A 27,780-nucleotide genomic window follows, 5' to 3' on the forward strand; every position below is an offset into this window, starting at 1 on the left:
TCAGTCATGTCCGACTCTTTGTGACCCCATGAATCTCAGGTCAGGCCTCCTTGTCCATCACCAGCTCCCGGAGTTTACCCAAATCCATGTCCATTGAGTTGGTGATGCCATCCAGCCATCTCATCCTCTATCTTCCCCTTCTCCTCCTGCCCCCAATCCTTCCCAGCATCAGGGTCTTTTCCAATGGGTCAACACTTTGCATGAAGTGGCCCAAGTATTGGAGTTTCAGCTTCAACATCAGTCCTTCCAATGAACACCCAGGATTGATCTCCCCTAGGATGGATTGATTGGATCTCCTTGCAGTCCAAGGGACTCTCAAGAGTCTTCTCCAACATCACAGTTCAAAAGCATCAATTCTGCAGCGCTCAGCTTTCTTCACCATCCAACGCTTACATCCATACATGACCACTGGAAAAACCATAACCTTGACTAGACGGACCTGTCTACAGATTAAGTATTTGCCTCATGCCTTGTCCTTCAAGGACTCGGGGTTTGCTATAGGGCTTCCCTGGAGGGCAGAAAGCATCTGGGCGTGTCTTATCGTTTTCCTTTTCTCCCTTTCCTGGACCTTGGCCTCCCTCTCCTGTTCTCTATTATAAAAGGTATTGGTAGCTCTCTTGACTGTCTCATCTAAAGAGACAGCAGGGTCCTGCTGCTGTAGCAACTTCATCTTGATGTCTGATGCACATTGGGACAGGAATTTGTCCTTTAAAAATCACCTGTCCCTCATAAGAGTATAAGTTCAGATTGGTAAACTTTTGGAGGGCCTCTTATAGCCTTTTGAGAAAGCCAATGGGGTTCTCATTGGACTCCTGGATTATTGCTGAGACCGGATATAGCAGACTACTTTTTGCTGGGCTGCTTTCAATCCTGCCTTCATACAGATCAGAAAATGATCCCTTTCCCAGATGTGCTCAGGGTCATTATAATTCCAATTAGGATCTGAGGAGGGGACCATAGTTTCCCCTACTGGTATTTATTGCTTGATATGTGAAGCCCCGTAGCATAACTTTGGGCTTCCTTTAAGATCCTAGCAGGTTCAGGGAAAGGACTGAGATGGATATTGACTGATATATGGGATTTTTGTAAAAGGACGAGAAAGAAATACAACTGCTTCTTAAACAATGTGGAGGTTTAGGGGCCCTTAATCCCATGGAGTTGAAAATCTGAGTCTTTTCTTTTTTTCCTTGGCCACAATGTGTGACATGAGAGATCTTAGTTTTTCAATCAGGGATTGAACTTGTGCACCCCTGAAATTGAAGGGCAGCTTCTTAACCACTGGAGAAGTCCCTGAGTCTAACTTTTGACTCCCAAACCTTAACCATTAATAGACTACTGCTGACTGGAAGCCTTACTATTAGTATAGAGTCAACTAACATGTGTATTCCATACTATATTCTCACAAAAAAGTAAGCTAGAAAGAAGAAAATATTATTGAGAAAAATCATAAGAAAAATACATTTATAGTACTGTACCATATTTAACAATAATGTAAGTTTACACCATCTGTTTAGGATGGTTTATTAATATTTATATCAGTATTGTCTTACACAATACAAAACATCATAGATGTTATACATATTACTAATTCTGGGCATAAACAATAAGATAACGTGGGGAATGAAATTTGTAGGACTTTCCTGAAGGTCCAGTGACTAAGACTCTGCCTTTCCATTGCAGGGGGCCCAGGTTTGATTCTGGTTAGAGAACTAGATCCCACATGCCACAACTCAAAATCCCACATGCTGTAATTAAGACCTGGCATTGCCAAATAAATAAATAAATAAATACTAAAAAAGAAATTCAGGCTTGTTTACAGGTCTAATCTAGGCATTGACAACAGGGAATAAGAAATACGATTGCTTTACGGTACCTAGTGTAATACAAAGATTGCTTCACAGTAGCCTTGCCCATACATTAATAAATAAATCATTATAAAAATGTTTATGGGAACTTCCCTGGTGGTCTAGTGGCTAAGACCCTATGCTCCCAAAGCAGGGGCTTGGGTTTGAGCCCTGGTCAGGGAACTAGATTCCACATGCTACAACTAAGATCCTGTACAGCTAAATAAATAAATATTTTAAAAAATGTTTGTGGCACACAGTATTAACATCATATACATAATGCAGTATTGGAAACTGTTATCTTTTTTAAAACCACTTGTCTGTGATGATAGACTGATATGTAATTTCTCCAATTATGAGAAGTGCACTGTATACTACTGTAATTCTTTGAAAAGTAATAAAACAGTAAGCAAACACATTATTAATTTTATATTGAATATCACTCACTGCATGCCTATGTAAAAACAGACTAGAATCTACATATATTTTATGCATGCATGACATCCTTATTTTCTTTTTTTTTAAATTTTGTCAATATGTCTAGACTACATGGTTCACTTGCAAGTTTTATTTTCCAAATTGTTGGAAATCTCAAAAGAATGTTTCAGTGTATTTATTGAAAAAAAAACATGTATAAGTGGACTCACACAATTCAGACTGTCTAGTTCAAGGGTCAATTGGACATTAGGATGCAGTTGTGGCATTTCAACATGAACAAGTACACAGAGGTTTGGCTATATTAGGTTTTGTTTCAATTATAAATTTACAAACTTTTTTCTGAACATCTTGCCAACAAGTGGGTGTCAAAATACCAGAATTTTCCCCAGAGAAAGAAATGGCAACCTGCTCCAGTATTTTTACCTGGAAAATCCCAAGGACAGAGGAACCTGGTGGGCTACAGTCCACAGGGTCACAAAGAGTTGGACACGACTTAGCAACTACACAACAATAATTTAGTCTACACACAGAAGATTACACAACATCTCACTAGGTTCTGGAGCTGCCTCTCATAATCAAAGAATATAAATTTCTACAGAGAAAATACATAGGTACATTAATTGGCTACACAGAGTCAATATGAGTCTTACAACAGGTCAGGATCGGTTTTGCTACCTGATGAATTACAAAAAATAAATTGTTCAGGAATTTTTTTTTAATTTTTAAAATGGTAAATAAGGGACTGTACACTTATAATTCTTCAGGTCATGTCTAATTGGTGATAATTTATAAAGGAATAAAGAGGAAATTATAACAGTTAAATTGGAGAGTGTAGCAGAGGTTAGAGATTATAAAGCTCATACACATTAGAGCAAAGATTTGAAAATGAGTGAGATTAACACTCAGATCCACTTTCTCTGATAAATGACACTGGTCATACATGAAGGACTACCTGAAAACTGAAAGATATTTAGGGGGAACAATTCCAACCAAAGATGATGAAAACTTGAAATATGATAGAGAAGACAGGTTCAAAGAAATAAGAAGAGTTGAATATCTTAATCAGACATGTGAAGAACAATTCACACTTGCCCTAAGAAAGCACTTAGTATTTGAACTGGAAAAATATTTGGATATTTTAACTTAAAGGACTACATCATAGAATAAAAAGGATACATCCTAATTATGTGTGTGTGTGTGTGTGTGTGTGTGTAGAGTGTATGCATGTTTCTGTGTACACATGCATGTATATGCATGAAATATTTCTATGATGGTGGTGGTACAGTCACCGAGTTGTGTCCAACACCTGCAACCCCATGGACTGTAGCCTGCCAGGCTCCTCTGTCTATGGGATTTTCCAGGCAAGAATACTGGAGTGTGTTACCATTTCTTCCCAGGGGACCTTCCTAACCCAGGGATCAAACCAGGTCGCGTGTATTACAGGTAGAGTCTTTACCAACTGAGTTTCGAGGAAAGCCCCACAATACTTCTATAAATTCAGTGAGTTGTTTAGGGCTAGAGTTATACACTTTCCTCCCACCATCATGATTATCTTATTTCAACTGAAATATTTAAACTTATGATTAGAGGAGCATATAGTGATAGTCAAAATACAAGTGATTTTTTTAAAAATTACAAAATAAAGTTAAAATCCAAAACAATCAATTATTTTAATACCTTATTTTGAAAGGAACATCATCTTTCATTTGTATAACCCAACTGATATACTTTGTCGATTACCCTCATACATGTTTCATATATCTGAAATGACTATCAATAAAAACAAAATTAGTCCAGATATACAGAGTGAGATTGAACCAAACGTGTTGGCTATCCTAAGGCTGCCCAGATTGCACCCTGCCCATCAGGACTCAAGTGGAAGTCTAAAATCCAGTCTGCTTTTTCCTTCTTCAAGCTGCACAGCTTGATATGGCCTACCTCTGTCTAGAGTAAGAGTTTACCTCTGTAAATTGTTTTCTGAACAGTGACTTAATTTTTGTAATCATCATTGGGATGAGGGAGATTAAGTTTTTTTCTCAGAGAATGTTCTTTAACGAATTATCAAAGGCAACTCTGTGCCAGTAGCTAGAGTCAGCCTTCAGGTGTAACTATAACAGGAACCCTCCTTTCTCATTTGTCTTCCACATAACTGATTCCATGTAGTAAAACCTGCGTGGGTGTTGGTGCTTGAGGTTCCAGAACATAAACAACTCTGGCTCTGCCACATTGTAGCCATTATAGCCTAAGTGTTGCCTCAGGCAAGATACACATTTACTGAAGAGAGGGAGTTAGGTTCTGTTCCAACAAGTCATCAAAAGAACTGCTGTGACTATGGACTTAAGTCAGAAATTGCCAAATCCTTATGGAGAGAAGCATATTTAAACATTTACAAACTGAATTACATTCTGAAAATGACTAAATCTAAAACTCAATTTGTACACACAGAGTGAGAATTTAATAATGTAAAAGCTCATTATATGGGTTATTACTGTACATATTGTCCTCTAATACAGTCTAATTTCTGGCTTGGGTTTGAAGTACATTAGTTGTAACATATGTTCAGAAAAAATTCAGACCACAAGGAGTTAAATTGAAGTGTTACTATAAAGAAAATTGTCATATAATTTAAATACATAAGAAAATATAAATTTTATTTTTAGAATGTAGAAGTCACTTTAAAATTAAAATGTCTATGAAATATAAGACCTTATAGGTTTTCTTTGATTTGCTAAATGAGTTATTTTTAATAACTATGAAAACTTGTTAAGCGTTAGTGTTTCAAACTAGAAACCCTCTGGTGAGAGACAGATAAATATATGTACAGTTCACATTAAAGTGAAAGCAAGTATAGTATTTGTCAAAGAAAATCAACTTTAAAAATATACAATTGTGAAGTTCCATGTGCATTTTTATGTACATATAAAGGTCTGTGAAAGTGATAGTTTCTCAGTCTTGTCCGACACTTTGTGATCCCATGGACTATTAAGTCCATGAAATTCTCCAGGCCGGAATACTGGAGAGGGTAGCCATTCTCTTCTCCAGGGAATCTTCCCAAACCAGAGATTGAATCCAGGTCTCCTGCATTGCAGGCAGATTCTTTACCAGCTGAGCCACTAGGGAAGCCCATTTATATAAATATGTACATATACATATGAAGAATGTAATGAGGAAAATAAAGAATAAAATATACAAGGAGACTAATTGTACCTTGTGAGTGTCGCTCAGTCGTGTCCTACTCTTTGTGACCCCATGGACTATACATGGGGTACATGGAATTTTCTGGGCCAGAATACTGGAAGGGTAGCCTTTCCCTTCTCCAGGGGACCTTGGAAGTAAGTTTTTAGAAAACTAGGAGAAGTAGTTTCACACACACAAAAACAGATTTTTAATTTAAAATAATTAAAAATCACTGTAGTTTTTTTTTTTTTTTTTTTTTTTTACAAAATTTGGATTATAGAAGCTTAAAATATTCAGCACTTGGTTCAAAGTAAAGTGACCACTATTAACATTATTACTTAAGGAAGAGTCAGCCGCTTCAAAGAGAGAGTATAGAATACCACACTGCTCCCCAACTTTTAGGAAGAAAGCAGCACTCAGAAATCCCTGAGCAATTGCTGTAGACCAATATGAGGAAGGTACTTAGTGGATAATTATTAATAGATAGAGTCATAAAAGGAAATACAAAAAGGAGGAATTTTTCATCCTATATAGTATAGGAATTGGAGCACGAGCATTAATAACTTCTTGGATATCATGGACATCTTTCTGCTTTTGACCAATTCTCCTCCAGTAAATCTAACTAGGGCTTCCCTCATAGCTCAGTTGGTAAAGAATTCACTTGCAATGCAGGAGACCCCGGTTTGATTCAGATAAGGTGCCTGAGGTACTGGTAAATAGCTGCTTTGCCACCTCCTGTGCCGGGCAGTATCATTGATGAAGCAGTTCTCAGATTGCACAATGATGGACTTCACTTTCTTGACATGCTTTGGATTTGAATTGAACCTGTTGTGATAGCGACCGCCTGCTGCTGTAACACATCCATCTTTATTTCTTACAGCCACCCAAGGAGGGACAAGATTCTCCAGGCAGTACAGAGCAGAAAGATGGAGTGTCAACATATAGATAATGATGAATATAGAAGTGTAAATAGGTATCATGTTTTTCTAAGGAGGATTTCAGGAAGCTTAGAGAGACAGGATTCAGTTTGTAAATGAATATTAAAATCATTAGTGAGACATTACAGAATATATGCCTAGAATGTTAATAGTGGTTATTTTAGTGGAATATGACTATAGAAGTTATCTCTACTTACTTTTTAATCATGTCTTTCTTTCAGTATAAATGTTATTGCTTTTCATGTTACACATTAGGTTCTCTTTTTGCCTTTTAATAAAAGTGTTATTTTGACCAAAAATTTAGGAAGAGGGTAGAGAAGGATGGGCAAAATTAAATGAACACCAAAAGTCTTACATGCCAGAGATCTGTCTCTGGGTTTCTAGCCACTAGCAAAAGAAAAAAAAATGTAATAATTTTAGTTATGTGTATTTAATAATCAAGACAATCACTGATCAGAAAGTCGAAACCTATTTTAGGCCTCACAAGACAAAGAAAAATATTTTCAATGAGGTCCTTCAAGGTTGTATTATCATAAATCCTTTTAACAATTTTCCCTTGTTAGAAAGTAACATGATTATTTTTTTCTTCAAGAACTTCTCCATGTGTAGCTACCCCACAGATGTGGTAATTCCCACCAATTCCCTGAGGACATGAGCTGATGCCACTGTGCACTTGGTATGCCTATACAATGAAAAGGCAAAAGTCCTTAAAGAATGTTTTGTAAAACCAAATTTTAATATGTATTTCTGAATAAAGATCAGATATTACTGTTTTCTGAAGAGGATTTGAACATAGATATTTTTCACTAAAGCCCCAAGTGCACGATTTAGCAGTTAACCTAAACAAAGTCAGGACGTGAAGAGGTGTCCAGAGAGAACTCATGCATAGATATCAAAAACATACAAATCCAAGCAATATATGAGGAGAACAAATATTTTCCCAGAAATAAAGTGATCTATTTCATACAGATAATAATAGAAGACCAGGGATGCATACTCCAATCCATAAATACTAAATCATTTGTATCTTGGATACATATACAAGGATAATTATACTATAGGTCTATTTTGAGCTTCAAATATTCCAATAAAGTATCCAATGACTATCTAACCTTAAGAAGTTGAAGACTTGCTGAAATTTCTAAATAAGAAAATACATACTTCTAGAAAAATTAATGAGATTCATTACTGCAAAGATATACTAAATAAGCTAGTTAAATGCTGGAAGATATTCTATATACTGACTGACGATCATGATCTTTGGAATAGCTAAATCAATCATTCCCAGTTACCATTAAGACTGCTATTTGTTAACCTATATGAAATCAATAATTTTTACCATTCTGACCCCTCCAAGTGGGTATTTTATGGAGTTCAACTGAATATTAATAGTTCACGACAACAAAATTATTTCCTGTGTTCCTGGGAGAATGCCTGTCTTTATTCTTTATATCAGAAGTTAGAATCTAGACACTAAGTGTACCTACATACACACATAAAATTGATTCTTTTTTATCATGGAAATAGAATGCACTTTGATTATTGGCATTCTGGCATACGTATTTTGTTATCAAGAGCTTCAGTCTCCAGAGGTGGAGTTTATAACCTAAGCTAAGTCAGTTAGCATCAGCCATGGTGATTAGTTGGCTCAGAGATAGGCATGTGATATAGATGGTCTAAACAGAGGGGATTAGGTGCTTTTAGGGAAATGCTATGAATATTAACTTAGAACCATATGGAACATGTAGAGTAGATAGCATAGATTGAGATCATGAGGGAAGCCTGCCTTAAATATAGCTATCACCAATGAAATCAAAGCTGACAGGTTGTAAAATCACTAAGCCCTTGGATCAATCCTTTCTGAAGCCTAAAGAGGAATTCTAGACTTTCAGATTCATATGTAATTAAACTTATAAATTTAGATAAGTCAGATTCATAAGTCAATAAACTTACTTTGTTTATGCTAATTTGAGTTGTATTTTCTGTTACTTTCACTGTAATGACTCTTAACACGTATGTGAAGGTATTCATAATTATAGATAGGAATGTGTTTCTAGATAATCGTTAAAAACAACACACATAAAGATTGCATATTATTCAAATTTTGAGTAAATTAATCATATTCTATTATTTTAAAAGTGTTTATATTCAAAATCATATATAAATATATGTATGAATTTCTTATTGTCTTCTTCCAGAGAATATGCTCAACAATATTTAAAAATTTTAATACAACTAGTGGTGATGAGTGCTAGTAATTGAAAAGAAGAGGAACTATATTGACCTTATACAATTCAAAGACTCACAGCTCCTCAGTTACCTTGAAGAAGAGGAAACCTTCCTCATTCTTAATGAAGCAAAGTCATGCCAGCCATTAATTATATTCCAAGACAGAAGTACCTCTGCTACCAGCTTCCCTATTCTTGATATATGAATCTCAATGTCCAAACAAACAGAAGAACAACTCATTATATTTGAGAAGCTTTCAGGGGAGCTAGGGGTCAGAGATAAAAGCATTTGAAGTGAGAAATAGATATCATCATTTAAGAAGGAGAACCTAATAGCGTGATTCAGTTTGGTCTGTGAAGGAAAAAATACAAACAGTGACAGAAGCTATTGGAGAGGCACTGAATATAATCTCTCTGATGATGATATTTATAATGTCAAGATTTTGAGAGGGAGAGTTTTATATGTGAAATATATGAGCAGGAAAGAAAAAAAAAACAGAAAGCAAACAAGAGAGAGAAGTATTAGAGTGTTTTGCTGTTGATGAAACAATTTAAAAAAAATAACGCCTCATTTTGGTCTTGCAACAAACCCACACAGGGTGAAGGGCAATTATTTTCATCCTCATTTTAGAAATGATGAAAGGGAGGCTGATGTCTTATGTGGCTAAATGACTTTAGTACAGATAAATAGCTAGTAAATGGTGGGCTTTAGATTATATTTCAGATTTTCTGACTGTAACTCCTCAGAAGTTTTATACCAATTTCACATTATAATATGCCACTTATAAACCACAAATAAGTATTCAGTCTAAGTAGATGTTAATATAATTTCAAACAGAAAAGCTTTGAATATTTGGTCATATCCTAGTCTAACACATTCCAGTTGTATTGCTTGTCTCTGATATATCTATTTACTTTATTTCAGAAAATATTTTCTCAATAAATATATCAGATTTATTACTATTGGAAATAACATATTATAATTTGGCTAAAATCATCTTTTGAAAATTCTTATAAAATACTTAAGAATTCCTATAGTTGTTTCTGTGTGAATCTTTAAAACTTTTCTAAATCCTCTGGTACCCCTTCACTTCCTACATGAAAGGGAGAAAAGCCAAATAGCTATTTTCTCCATATACCCTAGAAAAAGCAGTGGCCATTTGATCCATTTGTGTGTCACAAAATATAAATGGAAAAACTTGATTGGTGGAAAGTTTGATTCTGGAAATATCTGATTCTGGAAAGTTTGGCTTTCCCCCAGTAAAGTAGTCACTGCATTTGGTGCATCTTTTCTCTTCTTGCTCTAAGTTTGGGCACAACATCTGCAAAGGCAGCAGTCATCAATTCTGAAATATCCAGATAATTCTTTTTTTTCTTTTTTTTTTTTTCTGGTCCCTGAAACCCCTAAAAAACTTAAAGCATGTTAAGTATGCTTTATGTCACAACTTAGAACAGACAATGTCAACAGCATCATTAGGTATTATATGCATATGCATCGTACACATTTACCTGAGGGCAGGTGGGTACCCATTAATCAAGGAATAAATGTGTGTCTACCATGCTAATATCCTTCATGGGCAAGGCATTTTTGTTGGATTAAATATCTTGGTGATGCAGACTTACTTGTCAGTCTCATACACTCCTGACTTGAGTATTTGCTGCAAAAGCAACTTGCTTTCCCCAGTGCCATCACCTTTCCCTTATTTCTGCCCTTCCATCTAGCAACATCGCTTTCTCATTACCCTATCTTCTGTAAACCTGTCTGCTGAAGTCTAGGTATAATCCCTCAACCTTAACTGAAACAGTATCTCCTATACAGACGCTTGCCTGATATCTGTGACCAAACCATTTTCTCCTTTTAATCTCCTTGGAAAATGTTCCACTGCTCATGAAGCATTTGTATCACATACTTTAATTTTTTTGAGTGTACTAGTTCTATTTCCTGCCCTCTGCAAAATTATCACCATCACTCCCAGTGGAGCACAAAGCTCCCAGAAGGCAGGAAGAGTATGTGGTTATTTTTAATTAATAATGTGATTTTCTTTAGCTACCCAGTACATGGCACAGACCCTGATATTGGAGTGATATTGGTGTGATAGCCATGAGTACCAGGGTTGATAAGTTGATTTTGCTGTAAAAAATAATTGCCTTCATTGTGTCCTTCTATACTGCTACATACTTGTCAAAAATTATAGTCAGAAAAGAGGATGAGTTATCTCCTTGAATCTTAACTTTTAGAGGGTTTGATCTTTATAAATATAAAAGGATCTCAAGAATAAAGATTTCCAAAAAGCACCCCTGTATATTATTAACAGGGTTAGCAAACTACTGCACACAGGCCAAATCTAGCCCACTGGCTCTGTTGGCAAAGAGGTACTGGAACACATGCAGTTTACTTATGATCTAAGGCCACTGTTGTACTACAAAGACTGAGTAATTACCCCAGAGACTAATATATATATATATTATATGTATATGTATGTGTGTATATATATATATATATGTATACACACACACACACATACACACACACATACATATCCCACAAAGTCACAGATATTTAGTATCTGGCCCTTTGAAAAAGCTTACTAAATCTTATTATTAAATTGGTCAAAAGCAACAATTATTCAAATTGTTAGGTCAAATAAGTTAGAGAAATAAAATTAAATAATTTTCTTAAGACAGACCTCCTCAGAGCCTGTGATTCCTATTACATGTTACGTGTACTCCTATTATGCATTACTAATTTTCATGTTCCCCAATATTCTTGACCACTGTAAATTTTTAATGGACTGAATCTCATGCCTAGTTACCTGAGGATCACCAGGTTGGCCAATTGTTGCTTAAAAAAAAAAAATCTAAAAGTGCATGAAAAAAAAAAAAACAGAATTGCAGTTTCTCCTTTAAGGTATTGCCCTCTTCTGATAATATTTAACTCTCTGTGAATTCACATATCATTCTAGTGATTTTCTCTAATACAATTAAGCGCCTTAGCAAACTGACCCATGATAAAAGGACCACTTAATCTTCCTTCAGGTAAAAGTAGCAACGTACCTTGTACTATAAACAAGTAAGGCAGTAATTATTTCAATGATGTGGATAAGTAACATCAAAACAACAGCAAATGTACTTGAGGGGAAAATTTACAATCACAGATTTAAAATTACTCGTGTGTGTTAGTTGCTTACCCCTGTCTCTTTGCAACCTAATGGACTGGGGCCTGCCAGGCTCCACTGTCCGTAGAATTTCCCAGGCAGGAATACTGGAGTGGATTGCCATTGCCTCCTCCAGAGGATCTTCCTGACCCTGGGGTTGAACCCAGGTCTCCTTCATTGCAGGTAGATGCTATGCTGTCTGAGCCACCAGGAAGCCCAATTACTTAAAGGAAGACGGAAGGAAGGTTCAAAAGAGAGGAGATATATGTATACCTATGGCTGATTCATGTTGAGATTTGACAGAAAACAATGAAATTCTGTAAAACAATTATCCTTACATTAAAAGATAAATTATTTTTTTTTAAATGGACACGTGAGAAAAAAAAAATACTTAATCTAATATAAATTGAGCCAGTAATATGTAATACCAGGTTTAGGCACATTAATGTGATTTATTACACAATTAATAACCCCATTAGATGTAGAAACTACTTTCTATATTTTCTGATTAGTTCTTACATTACTGCTTTGTTCAGTTCTTCCCTTAAGAAAATACAGTTTGCCTCATTTATATTCCTTTAGACATTTTTTCTTCAACTTAAGCAAACATGTTGATTGTGTAAAAAGGTGCTAATTCAAAATATATTATTTTCCCAAAGGCTTAAAAATGTTCAGTTTACTTAGTTATTTCATTTATTTACCCTAATATATGATACAAACATAATTATAATTAAGTTGACACACGCATACTCCAAAGAGACCATCTAGGATTATCTCACAAAGGTAAATTCAGTATATAAAGATCCATTGCCTCAGATTTATAAATCATGCAACTCATTTACTATAACCCCAAATGCCTTCCGATTATCAGAGAAGAGACAGCACAGTGTAGTAGAACCTATCCTGATTTTGGAATCAGACTCCAGTTTGAAACTTTGTCCCTTTGTTCTTCCAACTTCAACTTTTAAGTGGGCAAAAGTCTTCTGACAAGTAAAGCCTAAGTACTTTGGCACTCGGTACTAAATGAAGTACACAGGGAATTTTATCCAACAGTTTGGCATTGGTACAGATTTCACCTATTTCTCATAAAGTTCCTTCATTGATGGTCTCTAAAATATTCTCTTTGTTCCAAGTTTGTTTCCTTGTCCTATTATACAACTGAAAACACTATTAGTAATATCTATAAATGGAATATGTCCTTGAATACCTTACCTGCTAAGCATATTTATTTAATAATTATAAAATTATTTGTAATAGTTAAATAAGATATGCACAGCGCTTTAAGATAAAAAAAATAAAATCTGAGCATAGGGAAGGCAACAGCTTATAAAACAAGTAGTTGAAACATATATTGAGGAAGTTTTTGCAAAATTACTAAAGTCCTTTTCAACTTGATCGTATTCCTGGTAATTTGTTGCAGAACAGTGCCAGAAGTGTTAATCAGTTACCCAAGGAAAGAAACAGATATTCTTTACACTAAAGTCAGGGCGTGTGCATGTGCAGACGTGTGTGCGCGTGCACACACGTGTGTGCACACACACACACAATTTCCCTAAAATCTCAAAAAGGGAAGATTAAAATATGTTCTATATTTTTAAGGATAATCTTTTTATATATAAACAGAACTATAATGGCCTCATCCTTATTATTCAATATGTGAACACACTTCTACCATACAAGTTAGATAGAGAGGGGCACATGAAAAATACTTATTCTCATGCTTCATGGAATTTATTATACTGAAAGGTAGAGAACTGAGAGTTATTGCATATGACAGTGTTTGCGCTAGAAACTGAACCTGGTTTACGAATACCTGCCTATCTCTACTTACGCACATATGCAAACACATGACTTTGTATGTTAATATATGTTAACTCCCCTGGTGGCTCAGATGGTAAAGCGTCTGCCTACAGTGCAGGAGACCCGGGTTCAATCTCTGGGTTGGGAAGACCTCCTGGAGAAGGAAATGGCAACCCACTCCAGTATTCTTGCCTGGAAAATCCCATGGACAGAGGAGCCTGGTGGGTTACAGTCCATGGGGTCGCAAAGAGTCGGACATGACTGAGAGACTTCACTTTCACTTTCATGTGTTAATAATCGAAATAGTAAGCTATATACACATTTTCTTGGAATAGTCACAGAGAAAATTCATTGGAATTTATCCTGGACTACAAATAGCAAGAAATTTTAGGACAGGAAACTAGTCTCTTTTCAATGATTATTTTCAAGATTTTATGAAATCATTAACAAAATAAAATTACGATTTTTTTAAAATGTGAAAATGTATCATCTGAAATATATGGTTCCACAGAAATTTAAATATACCTATATGAGGAATAACGCTAGTGTTGGAATTATAAGGCCTCATGTACATTTAAATATACTCACAGACATATCTTATGTATACATAAAAGTACCTAAAGCAGAACTTTTAAAACTTAAGATTTTCTAAAAAATGAATTCATAATTACTGACAAGAGAAAATTATTTCAACTCTCTATTTTCAAAATTCTATATTCCCACTAAATGGCTTTTTATGTCATATTTATAATTTTATAATAAAATTATAACATTCCAAATTTATTGCTATTGTTAATCTTTTAAAATATTGAGGTAGCAAACATTCATGAAGTGCCTACTATGCCCTAGCAATAAGATAGATTCTATAAATACAATGGTGGACAAGAGAGACAGGTTCTCTATCTTTTAGTAACCCACATTCTGCTAGGAGTGAGAGGATTTAAATAATAAGCAGGCATGTGTGTACAGATGACTTTTTTTTCATGAATTGCAGAGTCATGTATTTCTTCTTAAAGAACATTCGTTTTTCTAAATCATCACATTCTACTTTTAATTGAGGTCTTTAAACATAAGTTTCATCCATTGCTATCTCAATTCGAAAGAAATTGTCTATTTCTGTATCTATTTCCATAAGTTTCTATTTCTGGTTCTATTTCCACAGATTTAAAATATTATTAAACCACAAAATATACTTCTCCTTGCTTGCACTGAAACTATTATTAGCCAAATTTTATCTTAATTCCTATTTTGTTACTCTAAACTTCCAAAAGCCATTTCTTCTGCAATCAAAGCACAAGCTTCACTTCAAAAATACATAAAAGGAAATTGATTTTCATCCTGAAAATGTCAAACTTCTGCCTATAATACTCAGCTATGGTTTTCTGAAACAGCAAAGTTCAAAAAGAGCCATCGACCTGATGGCCCTTTGACACATGATGATGGATTCAATGTGTTTACTACCGTACTGCCAGAATGTCCTCCAAGAGAATGAGACAATCAATGAAGAATATAAAATCTAAACTGGCTCAACGCTTGCTTGTTTTAAACAAATTAAAAGAAAAATGCCGGTCTTTCACTTTCTCTGGGGAAAGAGTTTTATAAACTCTATGATTAACTTGTTTCTCTCTTTCTGGCTTTGATGAATCAGATAAGGCCTAAAAGTTAAACTCTGTATATAGATAATAAACTTAAAATATAGCTGTTATGTATTGTTCTTCTCCAAAAGAGAAGGGAAATATTATGTTAAGGATACAATTTTAAGAAAAAACATAAGCATTACTCACCCCTGTGTCTTGTCTTTCCCTCATCCAGTAATCCCGGCAACTTCAACTGTGTCTAGTGAATAATGCTTCCATTTTCCTATAGGATAGAGTTATTGATCAATGCCCCATCAAAGCAAAGACTTTATTCAGGTACAGAACATAGGAGCAATTCATTTTCTTATGGATTATATTTAGGCTTACAATGAATTAATGCAAATTCTGAAAAGTAAATTGTGCAATCATAACTTAAGTTTTGGAAGTGTCACACTTCTGATTGAAAACTTAACTCTCAGAATGCATACCAACACAAATGCTCCATAAATATTCTTTACTTGGAAAACAAAATTTCACTCCTATCTGCAAATTTTATGCCATGTGACCAGTGTCCTAACAAGGAAGCACAGTATAAATTCTCCTTCAGTGACACTAAAAATATGTTTTTTATAGTATGGTAAATAGATGCAAGACAATTAAGAACAACTACATAGATTGAATATATATATATATATATATATATATATAACAGGAAATACAGACACACATAAATGGAAACAGCTATAGTTTTTTTGAAACACCTAGACATGTTCCCTTGAAATTCTGAAGTAGATATGAGGTTGACAAATGCTCTTCATTTATAAAGCACAAAAATAATGGTTTGTTTCTCAAAACTAAACTTTGCTTGTGAACTACTGAATAAGTAGAGATAAATACATAAAATTTACATTTTAAAACAGTACTTCTAAAATGATCTATATTAAATAGCAGAAGGTAAATAACATGCAAAAGGAGATAATTTTTTATAAAAAATTAGAGCACACAATTGAAAATTTAAAAATATTGTGTTTATGTGAACATATTACAATTTGTATATAAAATAAAAATTAAGAATGCATAAAAGTGAGTTGTATACCTCTTTAGGGACTAGGGAATATATAACTTTAAGGAAAAAATAAATTAGGAAAGTTTCAATTTTTTTTAATTAAGAAGTATGTTAATCTATTTTTTCACAATGAAATATAAGCTTTATATCAATATATAAAACATATCAGTTGAATCTTTGTAGTCAGATTATAGATGGGGTTTGATAGGATCTTCAAAATTTATACCTGCACCTGCTAAGCCCACTTTGGTCCCTTGGCAGCATCTGTGACATTTTTGTATAGCTCTATGGCCTCATGAAATATATTTTGGGAACTCCTGACATGGATAATTTCTTAACAGACTTTAATAAAAGCTCTAAAAAGGATATGCCACTTTATCTTTTTTAATCAACAATGACCATATTAATTAAAAGGACAAATATTATAGTGATTTCCTTAATGTACATAGGCTCTGAGTACAGTGCCATAGATGAAAAATGACTCGGTTTTCCCTACGAAGTCACTATTCTCTTCTGAATAGCGCTGAACCCTCAATTAATCCCAATCTAGATAAATCACATTTCACTGTACTTTGGGTCTATTTGGCAATACAGTGGGGTTGCTCAGGGGTTTCTGAATAATAATTATACATTATAAAGTATAAGAGAAAGTGAAGAAGGTTTGAAAATTAATATTTAAGGTACTGTATGCCTCCAGACATAGAGACAACAGTTGAATGAAATAGAAAATTTGAACAATTTTAGCAAATATAAATTATATATAAAAAATTAAATTTTGTTTCATTGTGCCTATATCTTATCATTATACTTTCAAAGATCAAATAATTACTTAAAATTTCAATTTAATACTTATATCATCAGTCCTAGTTTTGAGAAGTTATAAATCAGAGCTTATATCCAGAGTGCAGGATTTGAAGAAATAATTTATACATTTACTAAAATTAAAAGGCAGAATAAAGGTGACATCTAAGGTTAGTAGCAGCTCCTGAGGTATTTCATTTATTATGACTATAAAAAAAATTAAAACATAATTTTCTAGATTGATACTTTGATAATACCTCCTCTAGAGTTCTGTGTTCAGTTCAGTTTAGTCCCTCAGTCATGTCCAACTCTTTGCAGCCCAATGGACGCAGCACTCCAGGCTTGCCTGTCCGTCACCAACTCCCTGAGCTTACTCAAACTCATGTCTGTTGAGTTGGTGATGCCATCCAAACATCTCAACATTTGTCGTCCCCTTCTCCTCCTGCCTTCAGTCTTTTCCCCAGCATCAGAGTCTTTTCCAATGAGTTTCCAGTAGCATGTTGGGTAGCTACCAACCTGGGGAGTTCATCTTTCAGTGTGCTATCTTTTTGCCTTTTCATACTGTTCATGGGATTTTCAAGGCAAGAATACTGAAGTGGTTTGCCATTCCCTTCTTCAGTAGACCACATTTTGTCAGAACTCTCCACCGTGACCCGTCCATCTTGGGTGGACCTACACGGCATGGCTCATAGTTTCATTGAGTTAGACAAGGCTGTGGTCCATGTGATCAGTTTAGTTATTTTTCTGTGATTGTGGTTTTCATTCTGTCTGCCCTCTGATGGATAAGGATAAAAGGCTTAGAGGTCTATGTAGTATCAAGAGTAAACCCAAGCCTTTTTGCCTATTCTGGACTGCCTCAATACTAGTGAGAATAAGTAACATAAGCAGAGACTCTATTTATTTACCATGCACAACTTCACACAGCTCTTTGGAAACATGTTATCTAATGAACTCAAACTAATACTAGAATTACTAGCTATGAAAATTGTTTGCTTTTTGAAATCATATTCATGATTGGCCTCTGTAATGTCTGTGATGTAGTAATGCAGTATTCAATCAATGAGATAGTTTAACCGCATTTCAGCTGCTAAACAGGGCCATTAAATAAATGCAAAACCATAGACACATTTATGGTGTGACCTAATTAAGTAACCACTCTACCTTGACAATACCTGAATAAGAAAGCTGTTTGATATTTATTAAGGTAAAAGATTGTTATGTTTCAAGAATGGAATGTCAATCGCTGAAAACTCCATTCACAAGAGAGTGATATTTTGAATTCTGAATCCAATATAAACACTAAAGAAGTTAAAATTGATAAAAATACACAATTATGCATCACTATTGTTTCATTTTTTTTTATAATTGCCACAACTACTCCATCCAGTTTCATAAAATCCCTTCATATTTTAAGCCATGATATAGTAAAGCAGAAATCATACAGTGGAAGGAGGGTTGTCGGCCCATTTTACTGTTTGGCATTTGACAAAGTTCTCTATCAAACTATGCTCTCATTTATTGATTTATAAAGTCAGTATGTGGTACCTGACCATTTCTAACATGTCTTACAGATCTGTGATTCAAGACCATGTAGTTTTAAACCAGAAGTGGACACTGGCTTCAGCTCAAGAATTAATAGCAGTCATTTGATAGTGAACATTTATGTGAATGAGGATTTGATTATTGATCTGGGAAAGGATGCTGTGTTCAGGATGTGGGATGGCTGAGTAGTGGTGATCTGTGCTACAAAATTGTCACATCTGCAGTGGATTTAACCAGAAAGAAGTTAAAGTAAGACTCTTTCAGTAATAGAAAATAACCTCCTTGAATTCAAGTGATAAAACCATTTAAATTGGAGAACTATTTTGAATATTTCACTTTAAACCTTTTAGACAAGATAACATAAATTCCTCCTGGTTGTCTTGAAATAGATTTCATGACCATTTGCCTGCTTAAAATCCTAGAGATTCTCAAAAAAAAAAAAATCAAAAGCACTGTATTCATTTTTCTTGAAAGCCCTTAGAAAATGTGGTTTCAGTGATATAAGAAATACAAGAAATTTAAACCACCAGGCTTCCCTGGTGGCTCAGTGATACAGAATCTGCCTTCAGTGTGGGAGACTGGGATTCAATCCCTGGGTTGGAGGAGATCCCCTGGAGAAGGGAACGGCAATCCACTCCAGTACTGTTTTCTAGGAGAGAGGAGGACCCTGATGGGCTACAGTCCACTCTGACTCCACAAAGAGTCAGATACAACTTAGAGACTAAAAAACAACAAACAAAGAAATATGTAACAGCTATTGTTAATCAGAAGAATAAATTTATATTTCAAACAAAAACACTATTTAATAGAGAAGTTGAATAGATCAAAAGAAAATATATTTTTTAGGAAAAGAAATTCTTAGTCACTATATTTATCAAGGTCATTTTTAAACCTAGGTAACCATCTAATCAAAATGTTATGATTTTTATTTTTTTCAAGATAAAAACAACAAACGTGTTTAAATGGAGGAATGGTCTTTGATTTTTTAAAATAGTTTTAACTTAGTCGAAGATAGGCATAAAATTCTAGAAAAAGCTGTTAAGTGAACAGGGCTTTGTTTGTGATCAAAGTGATTAATATATGACTTTGCAGAAAGGTTAGCGACTATTTTGCATAACAAGATGCTCAATGAATGGCCACTTCAGAGTATTTGGATATTATAAATCATTACAATACCAGTTTGAAATCTAAAAGGCCTTCTAATAATCAGCATGCTACAATAACTCCATGAAATTATTTTTGGCATAGTTCAAGAGTGCACATCTCATCATTACTTTTTCCTACTAAGAAAGCTCACATAGAACACATCATTTTTTAAATTACATTTTATAGAATATTTATGGTATTGTTAGAACGTAACAAAAATTCAAAGGTGCAAAAAGGAGAGATGGAGTTTATGTGTATTAAAACAAAGGCAGGATTTAAACATGTGTACTATTAAAAGACATTTTTCTTTTAGATTGTCTTTGCATGAGAGAACTTTTATTAGAAAAAAAGCATTGTTTTCTGCAAGATAGAAACTGCTTCATAAGTTCTAAAAGCATTTTAAACACAAAGATCTACAAAAATGATTTATCTTATGCAAACTTAAGTGAAAGTCAGCTGAGGCATATTGCAGAGATCACTCAGATTCCATTCCTTACTTTCTCACACGAAGAGCCATATAATTTCATTTGACAAATTCTGAGGAAATGTAAGAATTCCTGTAGATAACAGATTATGCTTTGTAATTGGCAATACAAAAATACTGTAGAATTCTTAGATACTTTTTTAAGGTTTTTCTTTATCTCCAGTGGTCCAATTAATCTTGAATTTAAATTGGCAAAGCCCTAGTAAAACCTTAGTATATTATGGGGGTAAAATAACAAAATTGGAATCAAGTTTGCTTCTGTATTAAAAAGAAAATATGTTTGACTACATGAATGTGACTCTCTCTACTTTTTTAGGTGTCATACACATAGTCAAGCATATTTTCTTTCTGAAGCAAATAGCCAAACTCATTGAAAAAGACCCTGATGCTAGGAAAGATTGAGGGCAGAGGAGAAGGGGGCGACAGAGGATGAGACGGTTGGATGGCATCACCGATTCAATGAACATAAACTCGGGTAAACTCCAGGAAATGGTGACAGACAGGGAAGCCTGGTGTGCTGCAGTCCACAGGGTCACAAAGAGTTGGACACCACTTGGCAACTAAACAACAGTGTGTGTCTATGTGTATGTAAGGATGTGGGTGAAGGAGAGTATATATATGAATATCTTTCCTAAGGATTACAATAACCATCCTTTATGGTTATCTTAACAGTAAAGAATATTCCTATAATACAGGAGACTGGCATTTGATCCCTGGGTTGGGAAGATCCCCCGGAGAAAGGAATGGCAACCACTCCAGTGTTCTTGCCTGGAGAATTTCATGGACAGTGGAGACTGGTGGGCTACAGTCCATGGGGTCACAAACAGTTGTACACAACTGAGTGACTAACCCTTCCACCTTCGGATATATTTTAGTATATTAGGGTATATGTTTTCCTAATGACTAACAGTGCCATCCATTGTTCTCCAACTTTCCAAGATTTAGCTAGTCTCATAGAAAAGCATAGCCAAATTCATAGGTAAAAATCATTAAACTAATTAAAAAAGGAGGCTGTTAGACTGAGATCGATACTGCTCTGACTCTGAGGTTGCCAGTAAGCAAAACAAAATCTACTTCTGTAAATGCCTTGAGGTTATGAAATCAAACCCAAGGATAACCAATCACAAACAACCAATGAAGATTTAAGCTATAGCTAATCAATAAAGTCCTTACTTTGAATACGTCTTTTCTCCATAAAATTCTCTCTTCAAACTCCTGTTAGTGGAATGTTCCTAAGAATTTCCAGTTTGGTCTTGCCCTATGTGAATCAACAAATGCTCAAATAAACTTTTAAAAATTTTATTATGCTTCGTTTTATCTTTTTAAAAACTCACATGACATTTTTAAATTTGTATTTTTGAAATAGGTACGTAGTTGCAGGTTCTAATAAGCTTGGTCTTCTTATTGCTTTCTATCCATGTGTGCTGCAGTCCATGGCGTCACAAAGAGTTGGACACCACTTGGCAATGGAACAACAATGTGTATGTCTATGTGTATGTAATGATGTGGGTGAAGATATATGAATATCTTTCTTAAAGGATTATGATAACCATCCTTTATGGTTATCATAACATTAAACAATGTGCCTGCAATACAGGAGGGTTGGGAAGATCCCAACTTTTATCTATTCTATAATGTTTTACATGTTAACAATATTGTATTGGTTGTATTTTGTGTAAATTTGCTTTCTCAGCTCATAGCATGCCTTTGGAGTTTGCAGAATACCTCAAAATATGCCACTTTTTAGCTAAAGGCACTAAAAAAACCCTGCAAATATACAAAGAACACTCTAAACTTTCTTCTTTTTCTAAAAAGCAGGAGATGAAATTTATACGTGAAAAATATTCTCCCTGTTCCAAAAGAAACATAATATTCTTATTATTAATATCAACAGGAAAGAGAAGCTGAAACCAAAGGAATTCTCTATAAGATGACCTTGTTAAAATAATTCTCATTCTCTAAATTATGAGTTTGGGATTAACATAGACATACTACTATACATAATATAGATAACAAGGACCTACTATATAGCATATGAAACTCTATTCAACATCCTGTAGTGATCTACATGGGAAAAGAATCTAAAAAAAGAATGGATATATGTATCTGTATAACTGAATCAATTTGCTGTTACACCTAAAACTAACATAACATTGTATATCAACTATAATATAAAATTAAAAAAAAATTAAAAGCTACCAAATAATCCAGAAAAAAATAAAGTTTATAATTTGAAAAAGAAAACAAATTTTCATCTTCCTTTAGCCTCTCAACATGGTTTAGGTGGCTCAGGATAAGAATCCGCCTGCAACGCAGAAGATGCGGGTTCTATCTTTGGATCAAGAAGATACCCTGAAGAAGGAAATGGCAACCCACTCCAGTATTCTTGCCTAGGTAGTGCCATAGACAGAGGAGCCTGGCAGGCTATAGTCAATGGGGTCACAAAAGCATCAGATATGACTGAGTGACGAAACAACAAAATGGCTTTGTTACTTTTTCACATATGTTTCTCTTTGTTCAACCTTCTAAAAAGGCATGTAAAGTTTGTGCAGGAGAAAAACCATAACAGGGCAGATGCAAAAATTTGCCTCCCTGTATACTTTCATCTTATACCATTTGACATAGATATTAAAGCATTATACACTAAAAATACTTGAATTTATTTTTGTTTCTTTAAACTGAAAATATATTTAGTACAGACATCTGATGTTCATGTCTATTTATTTTTAAATTATAAAACTTAAACCAAATTGTCTAATCCACCTGAAATTGATTCTAATATAAGGTGCTAATGGGTCCAAAAGTATGAATTATTACATTCAAAATTTTATTTTACACTTTACACTATAGTTTGCAAACTCATCATGGAAATCTTAACATCTCATTTTACAGATACATATTTTGATCTTTGTTTGACAAGAATTGTATTCTCAAATCTTTACTAATGGAATATTACTGTGTAACTAGTCTTAACTACGATGACATTAAATCTACTACAAATTGATATTTGTTTATTTTCATTTTTACAGAGTACTTTCAGCTTGGTGTATAGATATGAAAGGTGCTACCAATTTGAGTTAAATACTGCCAGTCAAAATCTTTCAAATATCTAAATCTCAGCTAAGTTGTGTGGAAGATACAAAGAATCAGAGACACAAATCCCTGTTCTTGGAAAGTTTACCAGTTGAGATCAATAGGCTTCTGCCCACATGTATTAATAATTATAATTTAAGGCAGACTATAATAAATCATCAGAACTTTGTCAACCACTGAAAAGAATCAGGGAGGGGAAAAGAGAGGAAGTCCTGAGACACCTTCAAAGAACACTGAGATGTTAGATAGGGCTCTGGCAGATGATAAAATTCACAAGAGAAGTAAAAAGTGAAAAAAGAGGGAATCAGGATTAATACATACCCAAAGCAGGGAAATATGAGCCCTACAAATAATGTGGTTTCTCTTCAGCTGTACAAGTTGTAGAAAATTTGGGGGACAGATTGTGAAAGACCTATCTGCAATGCCCCAAGAGCCTGGATACCGTAACTTTGAGATAGAAGATGTTAAGTTGATGGTTTCCAATAGGAGATAGGTAAGTATTAATCCAGGAAATTAAGCTATTAGCACAAATTCATTATAAAAGGGAAAGACAGTAGGAGACAGTTGCATTCAGTCATGCACTTACTCACGTGTTCATCCATTCAACAGCGATTTATAAGTACCTGTTGTGAACCAAGCATTGTTCTGAGTTTGCACCCACAAAAATTAATAGACTGCAATAACTTAGTGAGATTTATCTGTCATACATGGGATGTGAAGCTGTTTTTCTAATATGACAACAACAGTAACAAAAACACAAATAAACCATAAAACAGTAAACTGTAAATGTGGGTACACATTTATAAAATTAGTTTCATAGTAAAACTTCTTGAAAGTAAATCAAATGCTATGCTGAAAAAAATACGTACAATTAATATTTCAGTTCCAGGCTTCATTTCCCAAAAATACCCATGGATAAATAAGACTGCATCATAAACAAATGGGCAATTCAAGTTTTTCTCACCCTGTCTTATAGTATTGATATAATGCCCTTCTCCACCCTTTCCAGGTACTTAACTTTTTTGTTTGTTTTTGGTAAACGTTCATATTAGAAGAAATCAACCCTGAATATTTTTTGGAAGGACTGATGTTGAAGCTAAAGCTCCAATAATTTGGCCACCTGATGTGAAGAACTGACATACTGGAAAAGACCCTGATGCTGGGAAAGATTGAAGGCAAAAGGAGAAGGGGGCAGCAGAGGATGAGATGGTTAGGTAACATCACTGACTCGGTTTGAGCAAATTGACATGAATTTGAGCAAACTCTGGGAGATAGTGGTGGTCAGAGGAGCCTGATGTGTTGCAGCTCTTGGGGGGTCACAAAATGTCAGACAAGACTTAGTGACTGAACAACAACAACAATTTATATAGCAATTATTCTTTTCTAAATTTATGTTAGCCCATGGGAAACTTTCTGTTACTTGGATGCCAATGGAACATTATTGTGTAACTATTCTCGAGTAGTTAACATTCTAGTGGGAGGAAACATGGTCAGAAAAAAATAGAGAAAAAACTATTTATAAACTTGCAAGGAAATTGACTTTTAAGAGACTGTGTCAGGGCCTAAGATAACAACTCAGGTTGGGAACTGGGACTTACTTCAGACAGTATGACAAGGCAGAGTGATCTGGTGAAGTGATATTTAAACTGAAGCCTAAAGTATGTGACGATTATAGACATTTGAGCAACAACCAGTTCAGGCAACCTGAATAAGACAAGGTAAAACCATGCTGTAAAAAAAACAAAACAGTCTCAAATTCTATGCTTTATGATTCATTGAATTTTGGTAAGTACATTTAAATAACTGTTTGCTTGTATTTTTAATACTGAAAGTTTAAAATCATTTTGAAAGAATGGTTTCAGAAAGAGTTTTACATCCTAGTGTCTTCACAGCTATAGTCTTTGAAACAGAAACCTGAGAAGACAAGGCTTCTAAAAATGTGTTTATAAAAACAAGATAGAAAAAAAAAATTATAACATATATTTCATGTTTTCTTTATATTTCATGTGTTTTATGTTTCTATTCTAGTTATTCATTTTCTATTCTAGTTATTCTATTTCTATTCTAGTTACATTAATTTTGTGTGTGTAAGATATTAATAGTTGACATACTGGGTTAATCAGATTCTAGCTTATGATCATTAAACAAATGGGTTTTCCAAAGTAATTTACTGAATTCCATTTAAACTGTGTTTAATTTACAGGCTTTTATTAAAACATACTAATTGATTCTTTTTTATTTACGGTGTTACTGTATTATACATCTTAGTTATGTGTTAGGGAAAAATTGGCACAGTGAATCATAATTATATCAGACTAATGCATTTGTCTGTATATAAATCCTGGTCAACAGGAACTTAATCATTAACCTTTTATAGTGTCAGTATTCAAGGACTAAGATTGTTGACAATAATTATCTGAGAATACAAATATTTTTAAAATTTTAGAACCATTTAAGGTAGCAGGCTAAAATTTAAGGACGCTGTGTGTGCTGTGCTTACCTGTTCAGTCATGTTTGACACTTTGCGACCCCATGGACTGCAGCCCACCAGGCTCCTCTGTCCATGGGGATTCTCCAGGCAAGAACACTAGAGTTGGTCGCCATGCCCTCCTTGAGGGGATCTTCCTAACCCAGGGATCGAATCCAGGTCTGCTGCACTGCAGATGAATTCTTACCCACTGAGCCACCAGGGATGCCCTACATGAATCTAAATGTTATTTTGTGTTATAAATATGTACAGGGCATTATAAAAATTTTTATACTGCATTTCTTGTTGAACCATTTAAGGACAGGTTGAATGAAATTTAGTTTAAAAATTACAAGTTTTGAAGCTAAATATTACTTTGAAGTCTCTTTTCGTATGAAAACTTTTTTAATAAATAGGTATTTAAATTGCATTCTATCATTTACAAATTTCAGATGTCATAATAAAATTTTTGAAACAGTATTATTGCATGTATACATGGCAGTACTTATATTATATGTAGGCTTTAAGGAAATTTAGTAACCCTGACAGGTGAGATATTTTATTTTTATATATTTAGAAACAAAACAAATTTATACCAATAACAAGCAAATAAAAAAGATTACAAAAAATTTAACCTGACTCAGAATGTAAAATTACCTTTTGTTCTACCTCTCTGTATCACCATCAAGATATACATATACACTTACCACCTAAACACACACACATACACACACACCCCCTCATACACACATATCCTTACACAAGCACACAGCATACACTGCTTAATAACAGATTCTTCAATCAGACTACGTGGAGTAAATCTTGGTTCTGTCCCTGAATATCTGCAAACTTGGGCAGGTCATTTATCCTCTCTGTCTTCACTTTCCTCATCCATAAACAGGTCTGTAGAGCTGTACAATCCACACTGCTGTAGAATTAAGTGAATCAGTGTATGGAAATCACCTAGAATGATGCTTCATAAATAGTAATCTCTAAGCAAATGTTAAATGATATCATTACCACTACTCTTTGAATATATAGCAGCAGAAAAATTCTCAGGAGAGAAAATAGGAGACAACTGGCGTTTTACTGGGAAGACAAGAATGATTTAAATTTTGCTTGTAGAAATGTTCTGTTACATTAGGAAAGTTAGGAAAATCACGCAGCAAGACTGTGTGACAAAAAGCCGATAAGACAGGAAGAAAGAGATGAAAAAGCATTAAGATTTTGTGACTTGAAAGGCAAACTGAATAGGAGCACAGCTGCGAGGCATACCCAGGAGGCCGAAGAGTACCTGAAGCCTGATGCCAGGAACCCTGAGCCACAGGCGGCAAAGAGCTCAGCATCCTTGCGGAGGGACAGAGCGCATACCTGTCACGTTTCCCCAAGTCAAAGAGAGAGCGGAAGATGGCAGCCCTGGAGGAGGTCAAGCAACAGCTAGAGGAAGACAGCAGAAGCTCCAGGACAAAGGCCACCTGGACCACTGAAAGATGCCCGGAGAGAAGGAGGCAGACAACTAGACAGCCTAGTGATGGCAAAAGAAGATGGCAGTACGAACACACTATGTGGTGGCCACAACCACTATGGAGCGACCTGGACCTGTTGGGTCTGGCTGCTCTGACAGTGCCACCTGAGCACAGGGCTGGGGTACGGGTCTAGGGAGGTGGCTTTATCCATGGAAAAGACGAACTGAGCCTTACCCAGGAGGTTCAGGGTTCCCTGCTATCCTAGAGGACCTCCTCTCCCTTGGAACTGCCATATGTGCAAACTCACTTGCCAAAAAAAAAAAAGAGGTCAGTGGCAATATTCGGGAAGGCCCAAGACTCCACCAAGTGACACTCGTATTGTCCAGAACCAGCTGACAGGTAAAGCAGCTAGGAATCTGCCCTAAGAAAAACCCCTGCCCAGCCCGGATTGCTTGCACCTGCCCTGTCTCAGCTTGGCTGTTCCCCTAACCTCCAGCTCTGAAGTGATCCTCCCATAGCCTCAGGTCCGGATGCTAGGACCTCTCCAGATGGAGCAGG

The 27,780-nt window shown here is 34.9% G+C and overlaps 1 long non-coding RNA gene across 1 annotated transcript in view; it reads right to left on the minus strand.

The window, feature by feature from the left end:
• The window catches only part of LOC145539672 (uncharacterized), an 870,498-nt gene that overhangs the window by 394,113 nt on the left and 448,605 nt on the right, over positions 1 to 27,780 (minus strand). The window contains exon 2 of the long non-coding RNA XR_014077894.1: positions 15,365 to 15,440. This is a non-coding gene — a long non-coding RNA (uncharacterized LOC145539672). The remainder of the gene's footprint in view (positions 1 to 15,364; positions 15,441 to 27,780) is intronic.

Source organism: Giraffa tippelskirchi, chromosome 2 (genome assembly GCF_054371585.1).
Source record: "Giraffa tippelskirchi isolate mGirTip1 chromosome 2, T2T-mGirTip1v1.2.pri, whole genome shotgun sequence".
NCBI lineage: Eukaryota > Metazoa > Chordata > Mammalia > Artiodactyla > Giraffidae > Giraffa > Giraffa tippelskirchi.